This window comes from Phalacrocorax carbo, chromosome 3, assembly GCF_963921805.1.
Source record: "Phalacrocorax carbo chromosome 3, bPhaCar2.1, whole genome shotgun sequence".
In the NCBI taxonomy this organism is placed as follows: domain Eukaryota; kingdom Metazoa; phylum Chordata; class Aves; order Suliformes; family Phalacrocoracidae; genus Phalacrocorax; species Phalacrocorax carbo.
Window position 1 is genome coordinate 49,367,787 of NC_087515.1, and position 25,722 is coordinate 49,393,508.

The 25,722-nt window shown below is 37.1% G+C and overlaps 1 long non-coding RNA gene across 2 annotated transcripts in view; it reads right to left on the reverse strand.

Moving 5' to 3' along the window:
- The window catches only part of LOC135312851 (uncharacterized), a 204,974-nt gene that overhangs the window by 55,816 nt on the left and 123,436 nt on the right, over positions 1-25,722 (reverse strand). For both annotated transcript variants that reach the window (XR_010372470.1, XR_010372471.1), the window contains exon 2: positions 18,079-18,140. This is a non-coding gene — a long non-coding RNA (uncharacterized LOC135312851). The remainder of the gene's footprint in view (positions 1-18,078; positions 18,141-25,722) is intronic.

Below are 25,722 nucleotides of genomic sequence, written 5' to 3' on the forward strand. Positions count from 1 at the left end.
ACCAGCAGAGAATGCCGGCATTAGGGGAAATACTGCATAAACAGAAGTAAACTCTAATTGACAGATACACAGATTTTAATCTTAATTGCATGCTTTTAGGACTTCAAAGCCTGTTTCAAAATTATCAGTGTATTATAGCATTTGTTTTGAAATGCAATTAATATTCATTGTATTAATTCTTCTGCCTTCCAAAATAACAACATTTGTGTAATTATTTGTAAATAAATGTAATGACTTCTTTTACTTTAAGCTGGAAATAAATTCTGACTTTCCATTCGGCCAAAACACACGTAGGTAAAGTTAGGGACAGTTGCAAAAGCGACCTAATCAACAAATGGAATTGCAAACACTGGACAAAGAAATTAAATAACAAGTAGGACTATCAAAGAACAGCTCCCTGATTTGGACGTGCCACGGAAACGTTGTTGCCCCAGCCGTCCTACGTCTCTTTCATCTAACTGGAATAAACTACACCGTGATTTATGTTGTAAGCACTGTGTTTCTGTGTCATTTTAAAATACCAGAATTTTCTGGATCTTCCCTTTCTTAGTTAATACACATGCACACACTCACACAAAACATATGTTAATAACTTCAGACCACAAATTTAATTTATCTCAGCTTTCCACCTGACATCATTTCTTGTCATGTGGCGCATAACCATCCGTAAACAAAATGGGGATTCATTACCATAGCAACAGAGAGTGTGACTTTGATCAGCTTCAATGATTATTTGTAGGCACACACGTTTACAGATATCAAAATCCTAAGTGAAGGCTGATTACCTTTTTTTTTTTTTTAAATGAAAGCAGTTAAGTTGGTTTATATGTACGAGAAAGAATGCATGCTAAAGACACTAAAAAATACCCCTGAATGGGAAACGAAGCTACTGGCCATTAGCCCTGTGTCACTTCCAGTTACTTGTGAATATATATATTCCTAATATGAATAATTTGATGTATGTGTCTTGTGACCAATGAAGTATTTTCTTTTTGTTCCCTGGCAGATGTGATACTTAGGGCTGTGCATGCAGGTGTTTTGGGGGCTGGCTTGTGTGGGATGGGAAGAGGTGGTAGCCTGTAGCTTGACAGAAAAAGAGAAAAAAATCTGAACAATGTGTTGAAAAAGGCTACAGTCAGAGCTGCGCAGGACCAGCTGTTTTTTTCTAATTAGAATAACAAAAATAGCACATGCTAAAATGCTTTTTTTCCTCAAAAAGCAATGAATGCTTTAGGAACTATAAGGAAAGAGCTCTAAAACCGATTTAAATGAAGGAATGTTTCAGGAGCCATATGGAGAAGAAAAAGAAAAGGCAAAAGGAGAGAAATGTTTTATTTTTAGCTAAATCTGAAGCATTTCAATTCTTCATCCAATGTTACATAGAAATTATCTTACTTTCAAACTTTCAAAAATGTCAGTGCTGATGCTGCCTATTGTATCACAGCTTAAACAAGATATTTTAAAATACTTAGTGCATTTCAGTGGTGCATTCTTCCAGGCATCGTAAATTCCATTATATGCCCTGAACATGCATTGGGATATATTACTTATGATATATCTGTGTTCCAGTAATGTTTGATAGCTGCACATAATGAAGTATGTGACAAACACTCAAAACACACTGTATCATCAGTCTTTTTTTCCTTTTTTTTTTTTTTTTTCTCCTTTCTTTCTTTTCCTGAAGCACTGATGATTGAAAACTTTGAATACAGGAATAACATTTGTAACAGCTACAGCATTCTGGACATCTGCACTGTTAGAGTACTTTAGAATAAAGTCACATGGCCATAGGGAAATTTCACAGAATTAAAATCACAGTGACTTGCCAAGGTGTATAACTAGTTTGTTTTCAGCTGTTCTTCTCATGAATAATTACCAAGCAGGCATATCCTAAAGCTAGCACAAGCTGTCATTTCACCAGAAATATTCAATATTTAAAACAGAATTTAGAATTTCATAAATGAAAATAATTACAGCACAGGCAAAATAGCACAGTTCAAGTGCTGTCATGTACTTCTTGCCTTTCTATGAGGCTTCCCAGAATCAACTTGTTAAAGTCATATTAAATTATTTTTACAACATGAAGAAAACGATGCAAATGCAAGGGGAATCACAAGTATTTTTTTTTTCTCAGAACTAATACTTTGCGAGCGTTTTACTGACTATTCCTTCATCAAGCACAGAAAGAGAAAACACAGTATGATCCCAAGACTTTCCATCTGTTTCAGTCCATTTTGATCAAACATGCTACGTATATTCTTTTCCACCACCATATGTGTGAGCGAGACCAAATGCTAAGCTGGACAGGAGGTACGAGAGGCAGCATTAAGATGGAGGTGCATGAGATGAGACACGCTTTACCTTGAAGCTTTCCTTAGACCCTTTACTATCCACGCAGGTCACTAACATGAAGCACAGACCTACGTTGCATCCATGGGAGAGCAGAGAAGTCTTTGGGGAATGACTGCTCAGCCACCAGCATCCCACCTCTCTTGCACACCTACAACACAGGCAGAAGTGGCTGTGGCCAACAAACAGCCAGCTACAAGGGACCGGAGTCTCGCTGCCCCACCAACAACGCTGTCTACTTTGAGATCAGTTGCAACTTCCCTGTTATGCCACCAAACATCAGGTCATGTCCCTGGGTTCTCTGGTTTTGCATCCCAGAGGGGACAAAGGAAAAAAAAGAAAAAAGAAAAAAGAAAAAAGAAAAAAGAAAAAAGAAAAAAGAAAAAAGAAAAAAGAAAAAAGAAAAAAGAAAAAAGAAAAAAGAAAAAAGAGAGAGACTGCAAGCCAAGAGAAAAGCACACTTTTCTTTCACACAAGGCTTAATATTGGCACATTATTATAATATTATGAAAATCTTTATTGGAGCTTGAATAAAGCCCTGAAATAGATATTGTAACAGTTAATAAATTACATTTTCAAATGAGAGAGATTTTATCACCAAAACATCTCATGATTAATTCCTAATGTGAAGCTTATGGCCGTAACTTAAAACATTTGATTTTGCATTTGTGTTCAAAGGTTGAGCACTTAGTAAAGTTTTTATAAGAAACTCGCTGATTTTTTTCCCCATATTGAAAAAAAAAAATCACTAACCTGTTAATCCACTATAACTTCATAACCTCAATTACAGCTCTTGAGATGAAGGTGATTAAAAATAAGTATTTTCCACCACTTTCAAAGAGCAGGTCATACCTTCCAAATAAATTCTGTTTAAAATTTTTCAACGATACATTAATGGCAATAATTAGAATTGGTCAGAAATGTTCCAGAAGACATGTTTCCCATTTTCCAATCAGTTCTAGCTATAACACCTCAAGTAGTACCACTGTAGTAAGTAGGCTTATTTCTATAGGAAGTAAGAGGGGATAAGATAGACCTACATGTGCTATGAGAAAAAGCTAGTAAAAAAGCCAGGTTATTAACATTAGGAACTCACAGCTCCCAAACCTGAGTATGGACCATAAGGCCAAACTTCTGCTCTAAAGAAATTTTTAAAAAATTAATAATTATTACAAATCAGCATTTTACTGAACTTGGCCCACTGCTAAGATTTGTGGCACACCATTTTCTAATATACTTGACTAATTAACTGTTGTTGCTTGTGAGCAGCCCATGATCCATCTAAACACATTCTCGAATGACAAAATGAATCAATAAACTAAGGGTGCCAGGGTGCAAAAGGCAAAGCTGCAACTCGGGTTCTCAGTTCTTCTGGATATGTTCAAGTCTCAAGCACCAAGATCTAATTCTTTAGCTGATCATTCCCAAGATCAACTCAGCATTAAACAGGCATGCTTATATAGTCAGCATTCATTTTGTTAATATTCTCAAGAAATGAATCAAAATTTTGCTTTTCTAACTAGTAGTCAATCAATAAACAATTCCTACACTATTCACCAGAAAATAAAAAAATTAGCAAAAAAAGAAACAAAGGAAATTGAAATGCAAACAAAAATAAGTGCAATTTGGACTATTTAATCCTCCCATTCACCAGAATGTGTGTTTAATTCTAGCCACAAAAATTATTCCAGACTAATGGTAGAGGAACCCTTCTCAAGTGACTGAATAGGTTTCCTTGTATTATTTGTCAAGCACATTTTGGGCTAGTCGAAAAACACAGCAGGTGTGAACTGTTTGGGGTAGGCAAAGTCCACAGCAGCCACCCACCATAAAGGCTGTTCTGATTCTTAGGCCTGGTGGCAAGATAAAACTAAAATTATTTATGCATTCAGTAGCATTATGACTTCTGCATCAAAATAACTTTTTTTGTTGTTATTTTCTGGCAACTACAGAAATTAATTGTTGCTGTGAAAAACCTTACTGTGATCCTAAAATCTGGACTAAAATAAGAAACATTCTCCCAAATCCCTCTCGTCAGCCCCAACTTTCTAGTGGGTTGCCTTTTTTCCTGCAATACTTCTCCAAACTGTGTTTGCAGCTGATACTTTCTACCCTGCCTTCGTCCCACGGGGAGCTGGAGCTCCACCTTCTACTCTTCCATTTGCAAGCCATTTTAATAACTTTGTCTTCTCCAGCAAATAAGAATTTTGCCATTGTCTTTAGGGAAACAACAAGAGATTTTCAGTGAGCTAAGCTGTATAGGTTTTTGTCTCATTTTAATCAGGATGTTGGTTGCACAATTCAATACTGATTGTGTAATCAGAAAGCAGGAAGAAAACAGAACACAAATGAATTACTATGGAAAAATTGTCCTCATAATGGGGTCATGAAGCATAGACATATACATTTATAACACTCTGTCAAATTACATTATGCAAGGAAATAAATTATGTTAAGAGAAAGTATGTTTTAATTACAAGCACAATACTTCTTCAAATTGGGGAAAAATTGCCAACCCCTTTTTTATTATTATATAAATGTAGCATCAATATGCACAGAAGTGCCTGCTCAGGGTAGACATCCCCTGCTGTTAAGGAACGTGTGTGTGTGTGTGTGTGTGCGCGCGTGTGTGTGTGCGCAAAATTTAGGACTGTAAGATTTTCCACTTCTTATTTTTTCTGTAGTTTTTTCCTGACCATCAATGTGTAAAATAAAGGGACCTAAACAGTAAAACAACAGTAGTTTGTTATCATGTCCGTGACAGCAGTTATACTGTGGTCCCACTAAGTGTATTGCAGCTACAGTAGATTATTTAAATCACAGAAAATAGAATACAGAATAAAAAGAGAAACCGGGGGAGGTAGTTTTCTTTTTTAATCTAAACAAACATCTAAAGAACAGCATCCTGGTGAGAAAGAGGATGTCATTAGGTTACACAATTCACCTTATAATTGCAAATTAAGTTTGAATAGGTGCAAAGGCAAACACAAACTTTTTATAATCTATTATGAAGAATGGCACAATATAACAGGTATTAGATATGCCTGGCTGCTGGATAAATTTAGAGATGTTATCAATCTTTTAAAAACCTTTATTTTTCCATAATTGAGTTTTGGCTACAAATCAAGTAATAGTCAATCTAAGTGCTGAGTATAAAATAGAGACATTTTACTCCGCTATCTCAGCCTATATATGCAGCATTAACCACAAAGCAATAACTACAAAAAGAAGTCTCAGCTACAAGGCTGCTACCCAGGCTAAAGGTGTGTCCCTCCTCCCAGACCCAGTTCTCTGGGATAACAGCAAGTAGCTTGGAAAAAAATACACAGGAATAAGAAGCTTTGGGAATATTCAGGTTTTGCTGCAACAGTTCTGTAAATACCCTGAGTTCAAGAGTACATTCATAAGGAGGAAGAACACACAGAGGAAAGAGGAAGTTCGGTCATGTAATTCTCTAACTAAAATTTAATTTTACTTATTAAACTCTTGCTTAAAAAAAAAAAAAATTAAAAATCATTGCGAGCTTTCAGATGTGTACTGTATTCACCCAAAGGTTTTCTGGATACACCAAAACATCTTTCTTACCACAAGGTGGCATATTCTTATTTTTATATAAAACATCTGAATATTTACATAATTTGAGTAATTTTCTACACCTGAACGTTTCTAATTTTTTTTTATGACAGCCATTTAACATCTGTGCAGACACCTAGCAATAATGTTAGACTTTACCTCACAAATGCTCATGGAAGTATCTGCTGCTGCTTTTTACATACCTTTTTACAGACGTTCCATACATACTGAATCTCTTCACTAAACAACGTGCTGACAAGACTTACAAGAACACACAAATACTCCTTTCAAATTGTGGGGCAACTCAAATTAAGGATTTACAACAGGTGTTAAAAATGCTAAGCTTTCTCCCAAAGCTCCTATTGAAAGAGTACATTCCCCAAGTAACTTGACCAGTTTCTCAACATGCAGATATTTTAAAAATATAACACAGAAATCCACTAAAGCCAAGGCACTTTACACTCCATACTCTATACACATAAGTCAAACCAATTCTACAAACATGGAAAAATACATAAAAAACATCAGCAGGTTTTTTTTTAAAGCCTGCCCAGATCACTACTAATATAACCCATATGACAAGTAAAAAGGGAAAAGTTTAAAGCCCCTCTCCCTATAACATTCATTTTGCACAGTTATTAGTCTACTTCCAAAGGTGAAGATTTTCATCTAATCAGAAAAGCATAACGTCTACCGACTAGGTTCAACTTAACACAAGTAGAAATTACTACCTAAGCAAGAAATCAGAGGACTGAGTTCCCATGAGAGAACTTGATCCCCTCTGCTATTATGTTGCTTTAAAAGCTTTTGCTTTTAAAAAGGAAAAGGAGGTGTTTGGGTTTTGGGTTTTTGTGTGGGTTTTTGTTTTGTTTTGTTCAATAATACTACAACTTCATTAGATATGATCCCAGGTGTACTGATTCACCTGCAAAGCTACTGTTGACTTCAAAAGGCTATGGACTCAGGCTCCTGCTCCATAATTCAGAGAAGTTTAACTTGCATGGTGCATCACAAACTGAGAGAAGTTTTATGTCAAAACTTCTTCAGGAAGATTTTCAAATGTAATGCTTCTGAAATGTTTCAGAAGTTCTTCTCAGCTTCCTCAAACTGGTCCTAACTATGAAATTTTATCCCACGTACTAATCTATTTCTAACTCAAGGGGCTTTTCTTTACACTTTCAAAGGAAATTGGTTTGGTTTCTTAATTTGGAACAATTTACTTCAGAATTTACCTCAAAGAAATTTTTATTTTAAATGCTTGATTCTGAAATTAACGTTTTTGAGTCAAAGTGAAGAACTTTCTTCTTTACAGTCAATAGTTTCAGATCCAGGTGCAGTAACTCTGAATATTGTACCACTGCAGAAGAGCATAAGACTACTTCTAAACCTGATTCTTCCACCCCCCTCTAAACAAGATATTGGATACATATTTTTGCTTGCCGTATAATTTATTTTCAACAAGCAGTAAAATGTCATACTGTTCATTGTACATAATCCAAAAACATGGCTGTAGTCTTGGTAAAACAGTTTGTACTCTCAGGTTCCTGAGTGTCCCAGCTGAGACACCATTACAGTGAGATGGACATCTAGATCCTGATCTGCTCAGCTATAAATCAGCAACTTCACTTGAGAGCTGAACTACGTATCAGTTTAAAAGCAGTGAGACAAGAATGTAATCATCTGCAAATACAAATGAAGCAATAGGTCTAGCCATTACGTTTACTCCCAATTATCTGCAGCTGCAAAAACATACAGACATTATTTTTCACATACAAAATTCCATTTTTGGCCCCAGACAAAAATCAGTTCTTGTCTCTTATCTACTGTTCTGGTAGAGCTTTCATAAACCATGACTTACAGCAGAAATCTTCTAACTGAACTAGTGTCTAGCAGACCATCTGCCAAAAAAATTATTTCAAAAATTATTCAGTGAAGCCACGCTACTTTAAAGAGACAGGTACCATTACTGCTTCTAACATTACCTGAGAACTGAAAGCAAACAAAAAAACCACTCTGGAATGCACAAGTAACAGGATGCTTACACTAATATACTACAAACATCACAGCTCTACCACAAGTACAAAACAACATGTCAAACTGGTAGAAATCTTTTGAGTGAATTTTTTAAAGGGTATTCCCCTTCAGAGAACTACCCTGCAAAAATTACTTAGCTTTGATTTAATGGCAAGTAATTAAGAATATAAACAATGGCCCAAAATAGTATTCTGCTGTAGTTCCTTATTTGTGTGCTGTTTCTTTTAATTGTCAGAAAGGCCTGTATTTAAGCAGTAAGGTATTTCCTTAGGGCCAAGTGCAGCGTTTTGTAAGATCTGGTGAGAACTGTAGAATCCCAGCTGCCACTACTAATCCTCCAGGATGAAGGGCTTCCAACCTCTCCTTGGGCCTCCTGATGGCATTAGAGCCAGCAGTACAGGCCTGAGGTCACACTGCTTCTGTCCTCAGCAAAGGTGCCCCCTTCATCAGTCCAAAAGTAAATAAAATAAAATAAAATAAAATAAAATAAAATAAAATAAAATAAAATAAAATAAAATAAAATAAAATAAAATAAAATAAAATAAAATAAAATAAAATAAAATAAAATAAAATAAAATAAAATAAAATAAAATTTAGGTAGGCATGGGGTAGCGATCACTGAGATTGAGCTAAAAACCTCTGAACACTTTCAGATCCCCCAACACTTGCCTCCAAACAAAGGCAGATGTGATCAGTGTTCAGAGCATACAGTCCAAATACGCAACAGCTCCAATGAAATCTTAACATGCACTACCATGTCCTTAGTATATGTATCCTGGTGCATATCCATATCTACATGTACTAAATAGAATATTTCATCTTCAAACAAATTGATAAATGTAGATTCACATTCTGTGCAATATCACTAAGCAATTCTCTAGACCTTTAGCGTAAAAAAACTTCAAGGAGACAGGAGTAGCTTAACTTGTACAGAAAAAGGTGTGAAGGAACTCACCTTCACTAGTTCCAGTGGAGATGCTCTAATTTAGTAGCCAAAGCTCTGGTCTAACACAGGAAGCATGGGCACAAAGTCCAATTTCACTTTACTGAAGTAAAATGCCTTGATCATAAAATGCCTTGATTTGTGCACAGCATATACAAACTAAACACACTATCAAGGTATTTGAAGCATGGGATGTGACATCCTTGAGGACAATACTAGGGTCTTGGTATGCTTCAATCGCTTCTGTGCTATTAACTAATACTTAGTAATAACAATACTAATAATAACATAACTTAAGGGCAAAATCCTCTGAAGTGAAAAAGAGGATAACTGCTGGCTTTATTGTGGGGGGTGAAATCTTGGCCTCAATCAGACCAACAGGACTATACCAACTGGCCAACCAGAGAAGCAATGTGATAATTCAAGTAAGTATTAAACTCCTCTTCTGTATTTTACTCTTCCCACTATATATAACAATGTAGTTCAATAAATTTTGCTTAGAAACTTGTGAACACCCCACAGAACACACGTATACTGTAAACACAACGGAAAATATAGTTTGGTCCTCACTTATAACTTACCTTTACTGTTCTGCATCCGAGGTTTTTCCCTAAGCAGCACAGCCACCACTCAAATGATATCTGGTCCAACAGCACCTCTGCCGTAGCTGTTATCATCACATCTCTTCCATATTATCTTAAGCTCTCTTCCTTTATATTAGAATATAAAAATCTATACTAAAGGGCCCAACGCTATTACAGTTCCCACGGCTCATATGCAAGATACTGCTATCATTCCACATTACAAAGCAGTACCGCAGGAATTAAAAACCCCAGTATGGCTACTGTTAGTAGAGGACTTTTCCATGGCAGCTATTTCAAGTTACCTTTCCATGAATTGCAAGAGAGGTATGAATAATTTCCAGTTAAATCAATATGTTTTGCCTAGGAACCTGAGTTCATCCACATCTTAGTCCAACAAAGTGAAAAGCAGATCTTCTATTTTGGTATCTTATGGGCTACTCTGTTATTCTAATTAATAAATGGAGCAGACAGCCTACATCATCTTAGAGTTTACTCCACATTTCCTTTAACTTATCATTGCAAAATTATTTAGCAGTCATTAATCGAATTTCTTCTGAGAGAAGCATTATGAAATATGTTAAATCTCAACAATGTTGCTTCAAAACAGCTGTATCCATTGATTTTTTTTAAGCTTTAATTGAACATCTGTGCAATGTAATTAATTTGAACAAAATGCAAATGGGGGGAAAAAGGCAACAGTAGGTACCATGAATTTAACAAACTGATTTTAGTTTTCCAAACTCCCTCAAATAATGACTCTTCTACATATACATCAGATTGCAAACAGATGCATTAAGTAGCACAAAGTCCACTATGCATTTCCAAATACGATGCAATTTGATTTCGTAAGATAGAAACGTTGCATGAAAACCAATATTTGCACATATACTCTACAGTGTTCTCTTCCTCTCCTCAGTCAAGGCCAGCTTTACCAGATGTTATTTATCAAATGGCTATACTGCACAGGGGGAGACTGATGTACCTAAATAACACTTGCAGCAGTTAAATAAGCTACCCAAAGTATCCAAGCAATGAAGAAAGGATTGCCTTTACTCCTGTGCCCACCATGAGATGGAGCACCCCTTTCAAGGCTGCAGGAGAGCCTCCAGCCAGGACCAGAAGTTATTCAGAACACAATTCCTAGCCACAGTGTCTCAGTCAGCCTCTTGAAAGTTGAGCATTAACTACTTGTTTAAAGTTTAAGAGAAGACAGTAATGTTTCTTTTTCCCAAAAGCTTGAGTACCAAGAACTTTCCACAAAGACATTCCCTTCGGTGAGAAGGCTCTCAACTTGAGCACCCTTGGACCAGCTTTTACAGTAGGTATGAGAAACACCCTGTCCATCCTGCCTGGAGGAATGCTTTGAACATGGGGCCAGTACACGAAAAGCGTGCAACACAATCCCCCCATAGGCACTTCTAAAAAGACTGGGGTCTCCGCTGATGGAGATGCCCTACATTAGAAGGGAACTCTAGGACAGGATAGCAAGCAGGCAGGTATATCTTGCAGATATGCAAAATATGCCCATGAATCGAGCATTTTTGTTCTGCCTTTCAGATATAACTGTGCTCAACACTTTCTGTTAACTGCTTGATGATGGCCTTTGTTCAAGATGTGGTTTCTAAGAATCAGTGTCTGAGTCGTGGCTTTGGAAGTCCCCACCTCTCTTATTTGTAGAGCTAGTAACAGCTGCTCTCTGAACCATCACCATGTGAAAAAGGTTTCATTGATCAGAATTTTATTCACTGACATTTCTACATTCAAGATGGCTATTACCTTAACAATCCACCCAAATACACTCAGACAACTACCACAATAGAGTTCATATGCTGTACAACACAAAAGCTAGACCTCACATCCACACTGTCAGAAGCCACAAGTGACACGGAGCAAGGCACACTCATCCTGATATAACTACCATCAACTATTGGGGTCATCCCATTTAAATCTATCCTGAGGAAAAAAAAAAAGGATCATCATCTGACTAAATAATAAGAACTGGGTGAAGATGAAGCTTCCAAGTCTTAGATCTCCTTTAACAGCTACTTGTCCAAGGGATAATACTCACTAAACAGCTTAAACAATTAACCTGTGACGAACCTTAGATACGGGACATACTGTAAAGGTATAAGTTACATGTAGAAAGCAAATAACTTATTCCATCATCCCCTTGTTTACACTTCTTTCCCCCCACAAAAGTATATCACTGCTCATACTTCACTAAAGCATTATTGTTTCTCTGTAAAACATTCCAGCTACTACTTGAAATTAAAGAAAAAAAGCTGCCAAGAGAAAACAACTTTTAAGACGGATTCAAGGATGGAATACCATAATTCAAAAGCTTTCATGTTGAATCAGATAATCATAACTATTAGAGATTATTCTGAAATACTTTTTACAGTCTTAGGACTATTAATGTCATGTTTGAATCACTCAGGCTGGGGATTTTGTTGTTGTTGTTTCACTGTTCGTGGGGCTACAATGACTCATTGGCATGTTTCCAGCGCAAGATGCATTTGAATAATACATGGTATGCCCTTTAGCTAGCGTCATAATGCCAGATTTAAAACAAGGTAAGAAGTTTCTCCACACACACTCCCAGTGTTCAGCTGCTCGTAATCTATAGAGTTAACAATTTATCATCGAACCCAGAGACTTGCTGCCAACTTATCAAAGTGGCCACTGGATGCGTATGATCTAGTCTGAGCATCTGGCTCTTCACTGTTCCTGACATTAGCACAGACAACAGAATCAGTGGACTATTGAATGCAATTACAGTAAGCGAGACAGACAATAAAGATTGATAGCGCCTTCTCTTTTTATCACATACAAAACTAGTGGGGGTTAAAGCTTTGCCTTGAGCTGCCTTCATTTAACAATGATTGAAAATATGCAATTGTGATGGTAAAACACTGCAGCCTGTACCACTTCATTTACTGGACACATTATCGAATTAAATGAAAAGTGAACTGCCAAAAGCAACAGTTATTATATATTAATGATGAATATTTACTTAGCATTGTTCACAAATCATACCGAGAACAGAATCCTTCTTGTTATCTTCTTTGCAGGCTACAGATGAGTACTTTAACATTTCTATGTTTACGTTAAATCTTCTGTCTACAAATCTCTAAATACAGACATGTGCGATTGGTTTGGTGACTATCCATGTGGTTACAAATGTGTAATTAATAAAATGTGCCAGTAGTAAATGAATCCTAATTGCTGCAGGGATTCTTTACCTCAAATCACAGTTGGTATTCCTGAAAGTACTTAACTAACCAAAGAAACTAAAGAAAATTAGTATTTTGTTTCCAGCAGGCTTTACGTCGTGGGTCACGTGGTGTGACAACTTTTAACAAAATGGCAAACGCAGAAGCCGCCAACGCAGTGGATTTATCACAATACATCTATCGCAATACAGAATTTCAAATTGGTTACTGCATACTGGGTGAGCTAAATACATGCGGTACATTGGAACTACACAGATAAATAAGAAAGTGGAATTATGCAAGTAGTTGATTGTTATGCTCAAAGCTTTAACTCCTTGTTTTACAGAAGCCATGTTAACAACAACTTTCCTCGAACTACAGCCAAATCATCCTCCAATGTGCAGCAATAATCTAACTACTGAATGACAGAGCTGATAAAATAATCAATACAAACTAGGCCACAACCATGAAAAAGTTAACAGGTAAAACTAGGAATTTCTTTATGGGAGTATCATGTAAGAACTGATACCACAGAGACATTAAGAAAAAATGTTTTGTTTTCTACAAACTCAAAATTGAACAAACAATAACTACACTGTCAGCACTGTAAAAAATCTCTTTTAATTTTAGATCAACTGCAATAAAGTAGTAGTTGGACAACATGTGGTACTGCCTGGTTTGGGGTTACATATACAACAAATGCAAACATATGGTCCTTGTCATGCAATGATATCCACACAGGCATATTTTTGCCTATGCGAAGAGCTCTGCTTGCTTCAGAAAAGCTCTTCATGCAGGCATGAGTCTCTGTGCAAGTGACACGCTAAGGTATCAGAGGTTAAATGTCTAAACTAAGAAGTTTAAATAAAATAGTCATTTGCATTTTATCCTTGGTACAGCCCTGGGTAGTAAAATGAAGCCATTCACAGAACACTCACTACTCCACAAGAACTGTATCCTTCCAACTTTTCTTCTTTTTTTAAGCAAACTAATTATATTCCAGGAATTTGATTTCTACAAGTTGTTGGTGTAAAGGCACTGCGGACTAAACAATACAAAAGAAGAAAATTGAGGGGAAAAAGTTTGTCTTTTTGGCCGTATGCTAGCATATAAACCATAAAAGTGACAAGCACACAAATATGCCACAATAAAAAACTATGTGCTGATCCCATGCAATAAACTGAAAAGAAAAAGCAACATGCTGTATGGTACTGTTTAACAATAGTGCAAAAATAACTGTAGGAAACTCTAGCTAAGATGGCCCGCAGACAGTTTTGGAAGGGATGATGCATCAATAGGCAAACTGCAAGTAGAACAAATGAATTATCTTAAGCCTACTGAAAACAGGAAACCAAGGACGCTTCTATTTTCAAATTAAATTTATTATCATTGTCCTCCCTTTTTAAGCCAAAAACATAGCTAAATTTAGCCAAATATTTTCAAATGCACGCATCCATTTTATTATGTTCACATTGACTTACTGGAAATATTAAGAGAAACATTAAGTAGAATTTCAGGGCCCCCTCCCCCCTGCCCCAGACAATCTATGTCACTTTTTCCACTTGAATTTCCATATAAAGACACAGTAATCTGTTCCACAAAGCAACAGAATTATCAAAGTCTGGTTTTCTATGATCACTTTTTGTCCTCCCACACCACCTCATTACCTTTATCGTGTAAAAGACAGCAACGAATGCTGTGGTTTGTCCAGAGGTATGCCCATATTGACAGGGCAGCAGTGCTGCCAGTGGAGAGAAAAGGTACAAAATGAGTCCTGTCCATCTTTTCCTTGGTAAGGTACTTACATCTGTCCCGTATCCAGACACCAGTAATTACACAACTCATAAATCATAATTACTTTGAAACTTCAATCTCCTTTGCAAACAGGTTTATAGATGCTAAATCACTCTAGGGAGAAGAGGAACAGACCAACAGGGTGAACCTCATGGCCTTAAAAACTAGACTAGGTGTGAAGTGCAGTCAGGAAAGGAGTAAACTGGATGCCTTCAGAGGAGGCTAGACCATTCACCTTGAATTTTATTTTAGAAATGAGGGGAAGTTACAGTGAACTGACAGTCACAGGAAAAACAAAAATACCCAACAAACAAAAGTTAAAAAAACCTACCCTTGATATGACTCAAGGCTGAAATGAATCAACAGGTCTGCTCATCAGTCAGGGAAAGGTACAGTACCAACCCCACACCATGTATGTATAGCACGTAGAATCATTTTTAGATGTAAGTAATTGCATTGCAGTTACAGCGATCAACAAATATAGATATAGATAGATGAAGTGAATATAGATTCTGACTTTCACAAACATTAATTTGTATTTCCATACTTCTCCAGTGTATTTCAGTGAAGATATTGTCCAGCTGCAACATATTTCAACAGGAGAGGAATAATCAAGTCAGACATATACCAGAGTGACTGGAGTGGAGATATTCCGTTGTTTGAGATCTTCTCTGAAGAACTCAGGAATCGAGCTTATTTTTTTCTCTGTCATTTAGCCATTCCTATTGTGTCAAACAAAATCAAAAAGCCAACCACCAAACCCAAGAATGAAGTCTCCCTCCCTTGCTTTCCTCAAATACTGCCAAGAGAAGCACCAGTTCCAAAGCCACCCTTCTGCACTCAAGCATTCCCATGAACTTAGCGTACACTCTCTTCTCCAGAAAAGGAAGGTACGTTATAGCCAAAATCTAAGAGCATGGAATGACACACTGCCACCGCATGCCTCCCCACATCCAAGCTTAGTAACATCATCAAGATATATGTGAATTTTAGTACCTCTATCAATAAGCAAGTTTGCTGACTCTTTTTAAAATATTGCCATGTGACAGACAGAATGTGTCATGCAGCCAAAACACTAACTGAAAAACCGAACAAGAAAATATTCTAGTATATATTCCAGACCACTCCAGATCCTAAACCTACTGATCCAAGCACAAAAGGTGGGAACCCAATGCTCTTGAATCCCCTTCTGAATTCTGACACCGACCTTTGCTGCAGCATTGGACAGGACACCATGCACCTTGCCGGCATCTGCAAGCCTGCCTAAACAATGCTGTAATTTATTCATCCTTTAAAATATATCACCGGTAATAATCCTTTATCCACAAATATCTCAAGTTTGGGGAAAAAAGCTTGTTTCAGCCAGTTTGTCAGAGGCATGAAATAGGCAATAACATGCAAGATAAGAAATCTGAAAATAATATTCAGTGCAGAATGGAAAAACTGCTGTTACATAACAAAAAGTCCAATGTAGTCATGCTTTATTATTTTCCAAAAGCTAAATCATGTTATTCTGAGAATACCTTTAGCATCATACCCTCTTGGTCAAAGACTGATTTAGTTTCTTGCAATATCACAAGAAAACTGGCCTCAGCATGGACTACGCAAAATATAAACATGTTAAATTCTGAAACAGGTTTTTCTCATCATCTACTTCATTTAAAACCAGTTAACTAAGCCTTTTACACACACTTTTATAAACTGAAGTCTCAAACCTGCTGTCACTTTTAGTGCCATTACATGTTACATATTAGTTCTTTTTATTTCAGGGGGACAATCAGCATGCACAAAGCTAAATGTGTGTCCAATTATTTTGCAGCATTACAGACCATGTTCAACAAGTCCTAGAGAAAAGGACACAGATAAGGTTCGGGCTGTCCTGCCAGTATGTCTCTGAGATCAAAAAGGACAATTGTTCACAGTGATGAGAACTTCATGGTTATTTAGAGGGTGACTCGATCACAACAAAATCCAGTGGAGGACATCTGTTCACTTAACCTCACACCTCATCAAGAGGCTTTTTTATGTGCTTGTTTCTGCTATGTCAGTCAGGTGCCTGTTGATCTAAGTTATGGTCACACATGTCATTTTGCAAGCATGATGGAGCATCTTCAAAAGTTAAGCACAGCTGCACTGGGCTTCTTCATCAGAGGCAAAAATATAAGTGTTCTATTTCATGGTAGTACTGAATAACATTGTGTCCTTAGTGAGGGTCCACAGTGGAGAGATGCAAAAATCTCTGAGTACTTTGAGAGGAGCATAGTTTTGTAGACACCCTCCAAAACCCATTGGGAAAGACTGAAAATGCCCAGAGATCAGAACTTTCCTCTGGAGATCCCTCTCTCTCTACTGACTGTAGAGGAAGACCAGCACAACTAGTCTCCTATCTCAGGCACCTTGAACAAGGACCTAAAGCCAAGGAGACGGGTCAAGATCCTGCAAGAGAACCTAGCAAACAGGTAAAGGTCTTTGGCAGCCTTCCCACATGAGCTAGAGTAAAGTGCTTGGGCTGTCTGTTTCAATTCTGTGTGCGTGAAAAAAGGATAACATTACTGCCCCAACTCACAAGGGCACAATAAACACATTAATGATTATTATGCCCTCTGAAAATACGGTAATAAAGGTTGTATGTATAAGGACCATCATCAGAAATGTTTCTATGCATTTATTTTCACTTACCAGCTCCCCCTGTTTTGCAGAGCTTCCTTACATAGTGATCTTGAGGCAGAACTTGGAATGACCCTTAACCTATGCCCACCAGAAGCTTTAGAGCACTTGTGAGAAAGGGCTCAGCTGGTGCACCTTCATAGTAACACAGATGCGATTCTGCTTGGTGGGAGCAATCCCCACTTGGTTGACATCCGCAGAGGATGACAACAGATGCTTCTGGTTTTATTTCTTTAATTATGCTTCACATGCACTGTAATTTCTTAGAGTCTCCTCCACTGCTAAATTCCATTTCCACCTCCATTCCCTGACAAATATAATTTCAAAAGAGGACACAAGGGACACCAACCCCAGTGTGCAAAGCCTTCTGTAACGACCCTGTAGCATACCCTGCTCAGCTTCAGCAGACAAGGGAGTGCACCAAGCAGGAAGGCAGAGGCTGTTCTCCAGCCCCAGAAAACAATTCCATAAAAGCCTTACAACCGTGTCATTTTTCACCTCACTTTTCCTGCACCATTTCACATAAGGGAGAATGCTGTACCACAGTGACATCACTTTTTCGCATTAGGCATTTAAAAGCAAAAAGACTGCAATTAAAATCCTTTGAAAAGGATATTTTTATTTCACTCTGAGTAGAGCAGGGAGCTAAAAACAGGTCCACCAACCTGAGAACCCCTTCTCTGCCTCCATCTTAAAGCTGAAAATCACAGTATTTTGCACAGGGTGCATAAAGAGCTTCAAGCTGTAGAGCACATTAACGAGAAAGTGAGAAAGACAAGGAAAAGGGCAAATATTGAACTAGTCCTTACTCAGGACAACGAGATCTAGCACACAAAACCATGGTGAAAAATAACTAGTTTGCAGCAAAAAGCACAAACAGAGAAAACCTTGACTGGGGTCAAATCAATAACATGACCATTACCTTAGAAATTCACAGCCTAGTCATTCATTCAGAAGATCTCTTCAAAGCAGCTGGTTCAGACTCTGGAAATTAAAATAATAATAAAAATATAATTAAGACAAATACATCTTATTAAAGTTATTCTGGAATATCTTGTATTAAGAGTTAATAAAAAGATAATCTTCCCGCTTGTGCAGTCCCATGCCTGCTCAAGAAAACATGAAAGATCTGCAGTAAGGACGCATGGGCATTTGGAGAACACTAACTAGTTTAGCAAGTCCATTAGCAGAGGTGCATGGTTAGTTTACCAAAAGATAATTGCTTCTCTCTCCACTTCCCTAAATATGATAAAAGATGAGTTACTTAAAAATTAAAGGCATTTAGAGTGATAGCCTCTAAAGGCATAGTATTTATTTCTTCTTTCATCATCCACGGTTTATGGCATTGGTTGGTTCTTGGTGCGCTTTTCTCCTGCAGTTTACTTAGTATTAGGCTTGCACTGAACTCATCAATAAGAAATGAATTTTGGTAACTTTCAAACTCACTATATTATTTTTCCTTTTATTTGTAGTGAGTTTTTCTTCTCTCAGTGGTATTAGTGCAATAAGTCAGTCATTATTTCTTTATGTTTTCCCTCCTTTCTTTAGTATTGCATTTCCCTTTACAGCACATCTCATGATCACAAAGAAAACAGAGACGCATATTTCTTTTAACAGTTGAAATTGCTGCAAGTGATTTAACTGTCATTTAATCTGATTCCTCTCTTCTGTCTGTGGAGAAATATGTTTAATGTACTGGAAATTATGTTAATAAGAAAAAGCATTATCTCATTTAATGAAATAAATATACAAATATTTCAAAATAAAATAAAGAGGCAATCTTCACTGAGGAAAAAATGTCTCTTATGGTTTGCATAAAATAAACAAATGAGAAAAATTAATGAATACATTGAAATATACTGACAAAAATTATGCCTGATCTCAAAAGGGAAGAGAAAGAGAAGGTGACTGAATTGCATCTCACCTAATCAAATGTTTTTTGAGAAAACACAAAAGCAAGCTTAAAGGATCAGAGTACAAATTATTTTGTAAAATTATTTAATTACCCTAGGGCGAAACTTTTTTTCCCCTCCTTTAAAAAGCCAGTCTTCCTGCCTTGCTTTGGTTTTATTTTCTTCAGTTGGTGTTGAAATAATATTCATTGTTTAATGACTGCAATTGCTTCATCCTTTCATTATCTTTGATCCTTTGCCACAAAACATATTTAATTTATGGCAAAGAACTTTGAACCCCTCTGATTTAGTTAATCGTAGCAGTCAATAACTCTATTTCTAAGCTTTTACACTATGAAATATGTAACTAGCATGCACTAAGGTTAAACAAATATTGTTAGTGGTGAGAAAAACTTGTAGCAATTATGTAATAAAAGCATGACCACTGCAACAGAAACACATAATTAGGGATTTAATTACAGACATCAAAACAAAATAAAGATGTCAATAAAAAAAAAAAATCTTCTGTGACAAACTGATTGCATTTCCCAGTTCTGCAATTCTATATCTTAACGTATTTCTTTATGTTTTGTTGTCTTCCAGAAATAAACAGCACAAAATAAAAATAAGATATTCAGCGTCATCTGTTCCGGTGCAACTGAGATAGAAATTTGATTAAATCCTGGGTTTACTTTCACACGGGCAAGGATTAGTGCCTTAAGTACATTCAACAGTGGATTTTTTTTAAGACTCCCCTTTAAAAAGAACCAGCAGTGATGAGTATGCTGTGTTGCAGATTCATTTGGGGAGTTTGTCGTTTGTGTCACATACCTTCTCAAGGCATTTTTCTAAGTGCACTTGTTTCTCTCTTTGACTCCCCCCTCCTTACCAAGTGCTACGGATCATAACAACTCCCGCTCAGTCACTTCTGCTACCGAGAATAACTAGCAAGAGCATGATGTATAAAGATCTCGAGTTACTTTCTTACTTGAAATACATAGTTTTACTTTCCTACAGTTCTCCTTTCGATTTACGCACTTGCCAATCTGAATTTGAGCAGGACAGAAGCTATGCAGTGAATGTTTTGGGGTAGTATTAAATAGGTCACCTTTTTATTTTAAAAAACATCTAAGAAATCCTTACAGTGAAATTCTAAATCCACTGAAGTCAGTACCAGAACTGCCACCAGCTTCAATGGGGATTTCAACTGGTGTTTCCAGAGGCTCTCTTTTTCCTAGTCTACTACTTCTAGAGTTTTAAGACATTCTTTTCCTCCTGAAACAAGCACTGGGAAAAACAGAAATCTTCCATCTTGATGTCCTACACCTGATCTATCTGATTACATGCTTAAGCTGTAACGTAATCATTACATACAAAGCAAATCATACAGAAAGCGGTTGCTCTGAAGTGTAATTATAACACATGTGAAACAAGTAATCCATTTAAACAAATTTTGCATCGCTATGTCTTTATATATATACACACACATACATAAGCAACCAGACTCTGTACAATTACCAGGATTTGTTTTAAATTATTTACTTTGGTTTTCTGCTAAATTTCAACCCTACAGAAAGTATTTCCTACAGCTTTTGTGGTCAGGGTTTACAGAGATATTCAGCAGAAGACAACCCTATATATTCAAAACTTATTCTTCTAATTCAAGGTTTACAGGGCATTTAAAAACAAAATCCTAAACCTCACTGTATTTCTTTTACAACTAGAGTGGAGAATGTGCAGCAGTACAAATGAATTAGGAAATTACCCTCCTGCCGTGAAAAAAAAATTGCGCTGTTAACGTGCAGATACGCATTAAAAAAACCCCACTAATTCAATATGACGAGAAAGTAGGAGGTTTAGTACAAAACCCTCTCACCTTGAGTAATGTGGATGTTAATAACTGACAGTGATAACTTGCCTTACAAAGACGCAACACACCTTAACAACCCAAACGCAAAATGCAGAGGTCTCTGATCCACAGAAGCGGTATGAATGCGTCTCACTGTGAAACTTCACAGACACAAGGGTTGGACCTCTGTCAGGGAAGCATCCCATGAGCCTGCTATGAAGGGGCTTCCTGAGGTAAGCCCTTGAAGGAAGATGAAACACACACACACACCCCACCCCAAAAAAGCCTATTCAAAGAGTTTGCCCCCAGTCAGAAAGAGGAGGTCAGTGAATGGCACTCGCAGACTGGGGGCAACCCAGCGAGGGAGCATTTCAGAGCACCTCTGGGTCCTCCCGGCACCATGCCAGAAGTGGCTCTAGTCCCCGAAGTGCTCTGGATTAGACCTACAAACCTGGCAAGTTGAAAAGTTATAATAATCCTATATATTCCTGTTGTAACAACACTTAAGGGAGCTGGATCAAAAGACTGGAAGTACTGGCATTTCCGATTCCAATGTCTTCTGAGTGAGCAAAAGACTATTGACATGAACAAACCATCTTGTCAAGGTACAAAGAAAGAAACCCCAAAAATCTCTTTTTAAAAAGGTGTCTGTTTTTAAGCAGAGTACTTTAAACTTGCATCTAAAAAATATCAGAAAGCTATACCTGACACAAACCTGAATTTTTTCCCATTCAAGATTCTGAAAGAAAAACATCCTTTTTCCTTAAGGATACTTTTAGTGAGAAAGCTTAATTTTTTAAAACAAAATCAAGTAAATCAAAGTTTCTAAAAAATCAACACCTCTTTTCTGTTTTTCTCTTGCCTTTTTTATTAACACCTTTATCTCTTTTTCCTGATTTCTGGTTCTATTCTTGATAGGAGAAGAAAGTGTGAAAGGAAACAACAAATCTACTTAAGGTAGTACTCAGCAATAACTTTGACTACAGAGATTTTTCAACTGAAGACATTTAGTATACTGAATTTCAGCTATCTTGCACATTAAGCTTTTCTCAGTTTAAGGCTGAATATTGATGAAATTAAACCCAGGACTTATTCCTTACATCTGCAGAGGAAATCTACAAATATAGCCCTTTTCTGTCCATGCTGTGAGCAAAAATAAAATCCCTCCTTGATGGGTACAGCTTCCACCATCTTTTAGGATCCATAAACTTGTCAAGAAAAAGGATGGCACAGACAGATCTTCACAACCACATCTCCAACTCCACTCATCTTTCAGCCCGTCACACTCCCCTTGCGGTCTAGAAGACAGCGATGCTGTGAAAGCAGATGTCTATATGTGATCTGAAAGCCTCCCTACGCAGAGAAAAGAGCTCCTACTCCTCTGCAGACAGCCCAGCTGGAATCATGAGGGAGCGTTTGCCACTATGCAACCTCTGCAGCAAGTCACTAATCACACCTGAGATGTGCGGGTAGTTTCTTCAACGGTGGTGGCAATACAGACCATGGCCACACAGATTTAATGCTTTGTGCCTGTTGTCAAACCCGGAGATGAAGCTCCTGGTTTGTCTTGCAGTACGTGTAAGCACCGTTAGTTGCTTCAGTTACTCTTTCCGACCTTTTGGCTCCTGTAGATTGAACAGGTACTGCAACATAGTCTGCAACATCAGTATAGAGACTGAAAGCTAAAAGTAAAAAGCTAATAGTATCTTACATACTTCTGAAGTTTCTCCTGCCTCTTTCATGTAATTCCTATAGCCCTTTATCAGTCTTTTTAAACATATCTGAATTTATTTGATTTTCACATTTTCTCCCTCTGTTCCTTTAATGAAAAGAATTAATTTATATACCTTTGAAGAGAGCTCTCTGCTTTCCCACAATGCAACAGGCCATGTTTTCCTCAAAATGGGAGTCATAAAGATCAGGAGTCATAATTTTCAAGCCTGAACCTCAGTGAGGTGAACAAATACTGAATCTAGAAAATCAAGTAGGTGCTTGAAACCAGGAAATGGAAATGCATCTGCTTGAGCAGAAATGCAGAATTTGAATACCAAACTGTGAACATCTTCACCCAATTTTTTTTTAAGGGTTCATATTTCTTAAACTAAACATTTTTGCAAACTACACTGTATTGCTTCCATCTCCTCTACAGAAATACATCATTAAGGCAGCAACACTGAAGTTTCACTAGAACAAGAGAGAATTTCAGAACAGGAGGAAGAGTTAGCCTATATGGCGCTTAAGCTTTGCAGACCTATTTCAGTTACATTATGCAGACTGCAAATATTGCTTCGTTTGATTCACATCAAAGACAGCATTTTTAATCAACTCAGCGGAACTAAAGCAGTAAGGTGTGCCAAGTAATTTGTTTTAACTCCCCTCACCTTGTTTTCAAAAGTGACACTTGAGAGCAGATGTCTCAAAACCTCCAGCATCCTTGATACATATATTTCAAAGAGTTATCAATAGCTGAAGATCAAACTTCGGCACCCTCCTTCCACAGAGCATTCTCAGAGGTGCTTGAGAGTGAAAGTAAATGCATGACAGCCTTCACCTAGTTGAGACCAGTTAAAAAGCACAGCATGGCCTCGAATAGAGAGATATATTTTTCCTTCCTGTAGAATTCCACACTGATTTATTAATTGTGACAGATAACTTTGGCTCAAAACACGAGTTACAATATACCTCTATAAATAAATAATTTTTTTTCCTATAAAGGCAGGCTTTCTGCTTTCTTATTCTTCATAGAAGGCACTTGTGGTCACATTGGCCAGGCTGGAAATCAACTTGTGACTTTACACTTCATCCTTCAAGGCTTCTCTCTTTCTCTTGCAGCAACTGCAATGGCAGCAAGCATGTATGTATTATTCAGCACTGACAATTCAAGCTGTAGACACCTCATCATCCCACAAGAATGTCCCCCATAACTGAAACCAGAAGAAACTATCCATAGAGTAGTCAGTGCGCAAACACAGAAGTAGATAAGCAAGAGCAAGACAGACGCTCTCAACATGAGTAATGACAGAGTTCCTGTTCTGCCAAATGAGCTTTTGTCCTTCCTTATCATTCTAACAAGTCAACCTGGGAAACCATCTGCAAAACTGAGAACAAGTAGCAATTTGTTGTGAAATATGTTAAAAATCCCTTCCTCGCAACTTGGGAGTAACTAGACATATTTATCACCGTGTTTCCCAGGTAGCCCTTTTTAAGAATCTACACTTGTACAAGAAGAATTTTCAGGTTATGAAAACAGCCATAACATCTAAATTTAGGTAAGTTGTCAGACATGTAAGTCTGGAGACTTGTAAGTGTTCTTATTTCCAGTTTTTCATAAAACTCAAAGTGTCCCCTGCTTCTCATCCACTCAAACTACAAGCAGTTAAGTTTCTCTGAGCTTCCTCTAGCACATCTATACCTGGCCATTCCTTGCTAGAACCCAGTGAAAATGTGCTTACAAATACAATTAAGTGTTTTCAGGCTTCAAACACTGTTCAGCATCAGCCCCACTGAAGTACTAGAGAAAGGTTAAGGCAGATTTTTCCCATAGTATTATTTTTGTCCCTTTTTTCGGTTTTTCGGTTGACTTCCATATGGGTAGTAACAGTCTGTTGTTGGGTGATAAAATTAGAACATCAGAGAAAGCCTAACTAGAATGCAATCTATCACTGTAGTATTCCACTGTATAGAATTTCTATTCCTTAAATAAACATATTTCTTTAAAGTGTCAGCATAACCAAGAAATCTGATCTTCTAGACAATATTCCAGGCTTGATGCATTTTTATTGCTCCCCAGTAATGAAGTTTTAACTCTTGATATATTCCTCCTATTTAACTGCCATTTCAACAAAACTAAAATGATCAATTTCCAAAGTTGGTTCAGGCAGAGCCATGACATTCTGCAAAAGAATTTGCCCAGGTGTTCTCTCTGAAAGCACCCACCATTACACTTCAACGACAGGAGAGAGGAGGTGGAAGAATAAAGAACATATTTAAATGCATAACAGAATTGAGGCTATAAATTCGTTTCGCACTAGTTGCACATGTAAATAAGGTGTACTGAGTAACTTTTTTTTTTCTCTATATTTGCAGTTTGCAAAGTAAGTGCTAGTATTATGTAAAGCTCCCATGTGGTGTAAATGGCATTGGTCTATTAACTTCAGTGAGTCGCCCTTATATACACTGTAGATTTAATGATGATAACTTCTATTCAAAGTTATGACTACAGAAAGAGATTTGAATGAACTACTTCTATCCCATTTATACTTGTCATTTGGGATTAGCTAATCCCAGATCAACTCTGTACACAATATATAATTGCATATCAACAATATCAGCCTGAAAATTTGTCTCACTTCTAGTAGTTTCCCAAGCCAATCATTTTTATCCTGCTAATGAACCTTTTGTTACAGTGGATATGATTCTGCCAGGAATTTAATGCGTGTAAATGTAATGACATAAGAGCATTACATAACCACTCTCCTACAGGAGTTTATACAGTACAGAATATAATGAAGCCAGACTATAAATGATGCATATACCTGCAAAGGGAAAGTAGCATTTTTTAATTTAGTGAAACGCTATAAATAACAATGTCGCAAGAAATGGTTTCAAGTGTTTCAAAATGTTTGGAGAAAGGGACCAATCGATATGCTGCTGAATCACTAAACATAAAAGAAAAAGACAGCTAAAAGATTAGAAGGCACATCCTAAGAAATTTAAAGAGAAAAGCTATCATAAAAATGTAGAACCACCCCATCCTACATTAGAGCATGTTCTCCCTAGTTTTTTACTCAAATTTTGGAATCAAAGGCATCTGCAACAGGAATTT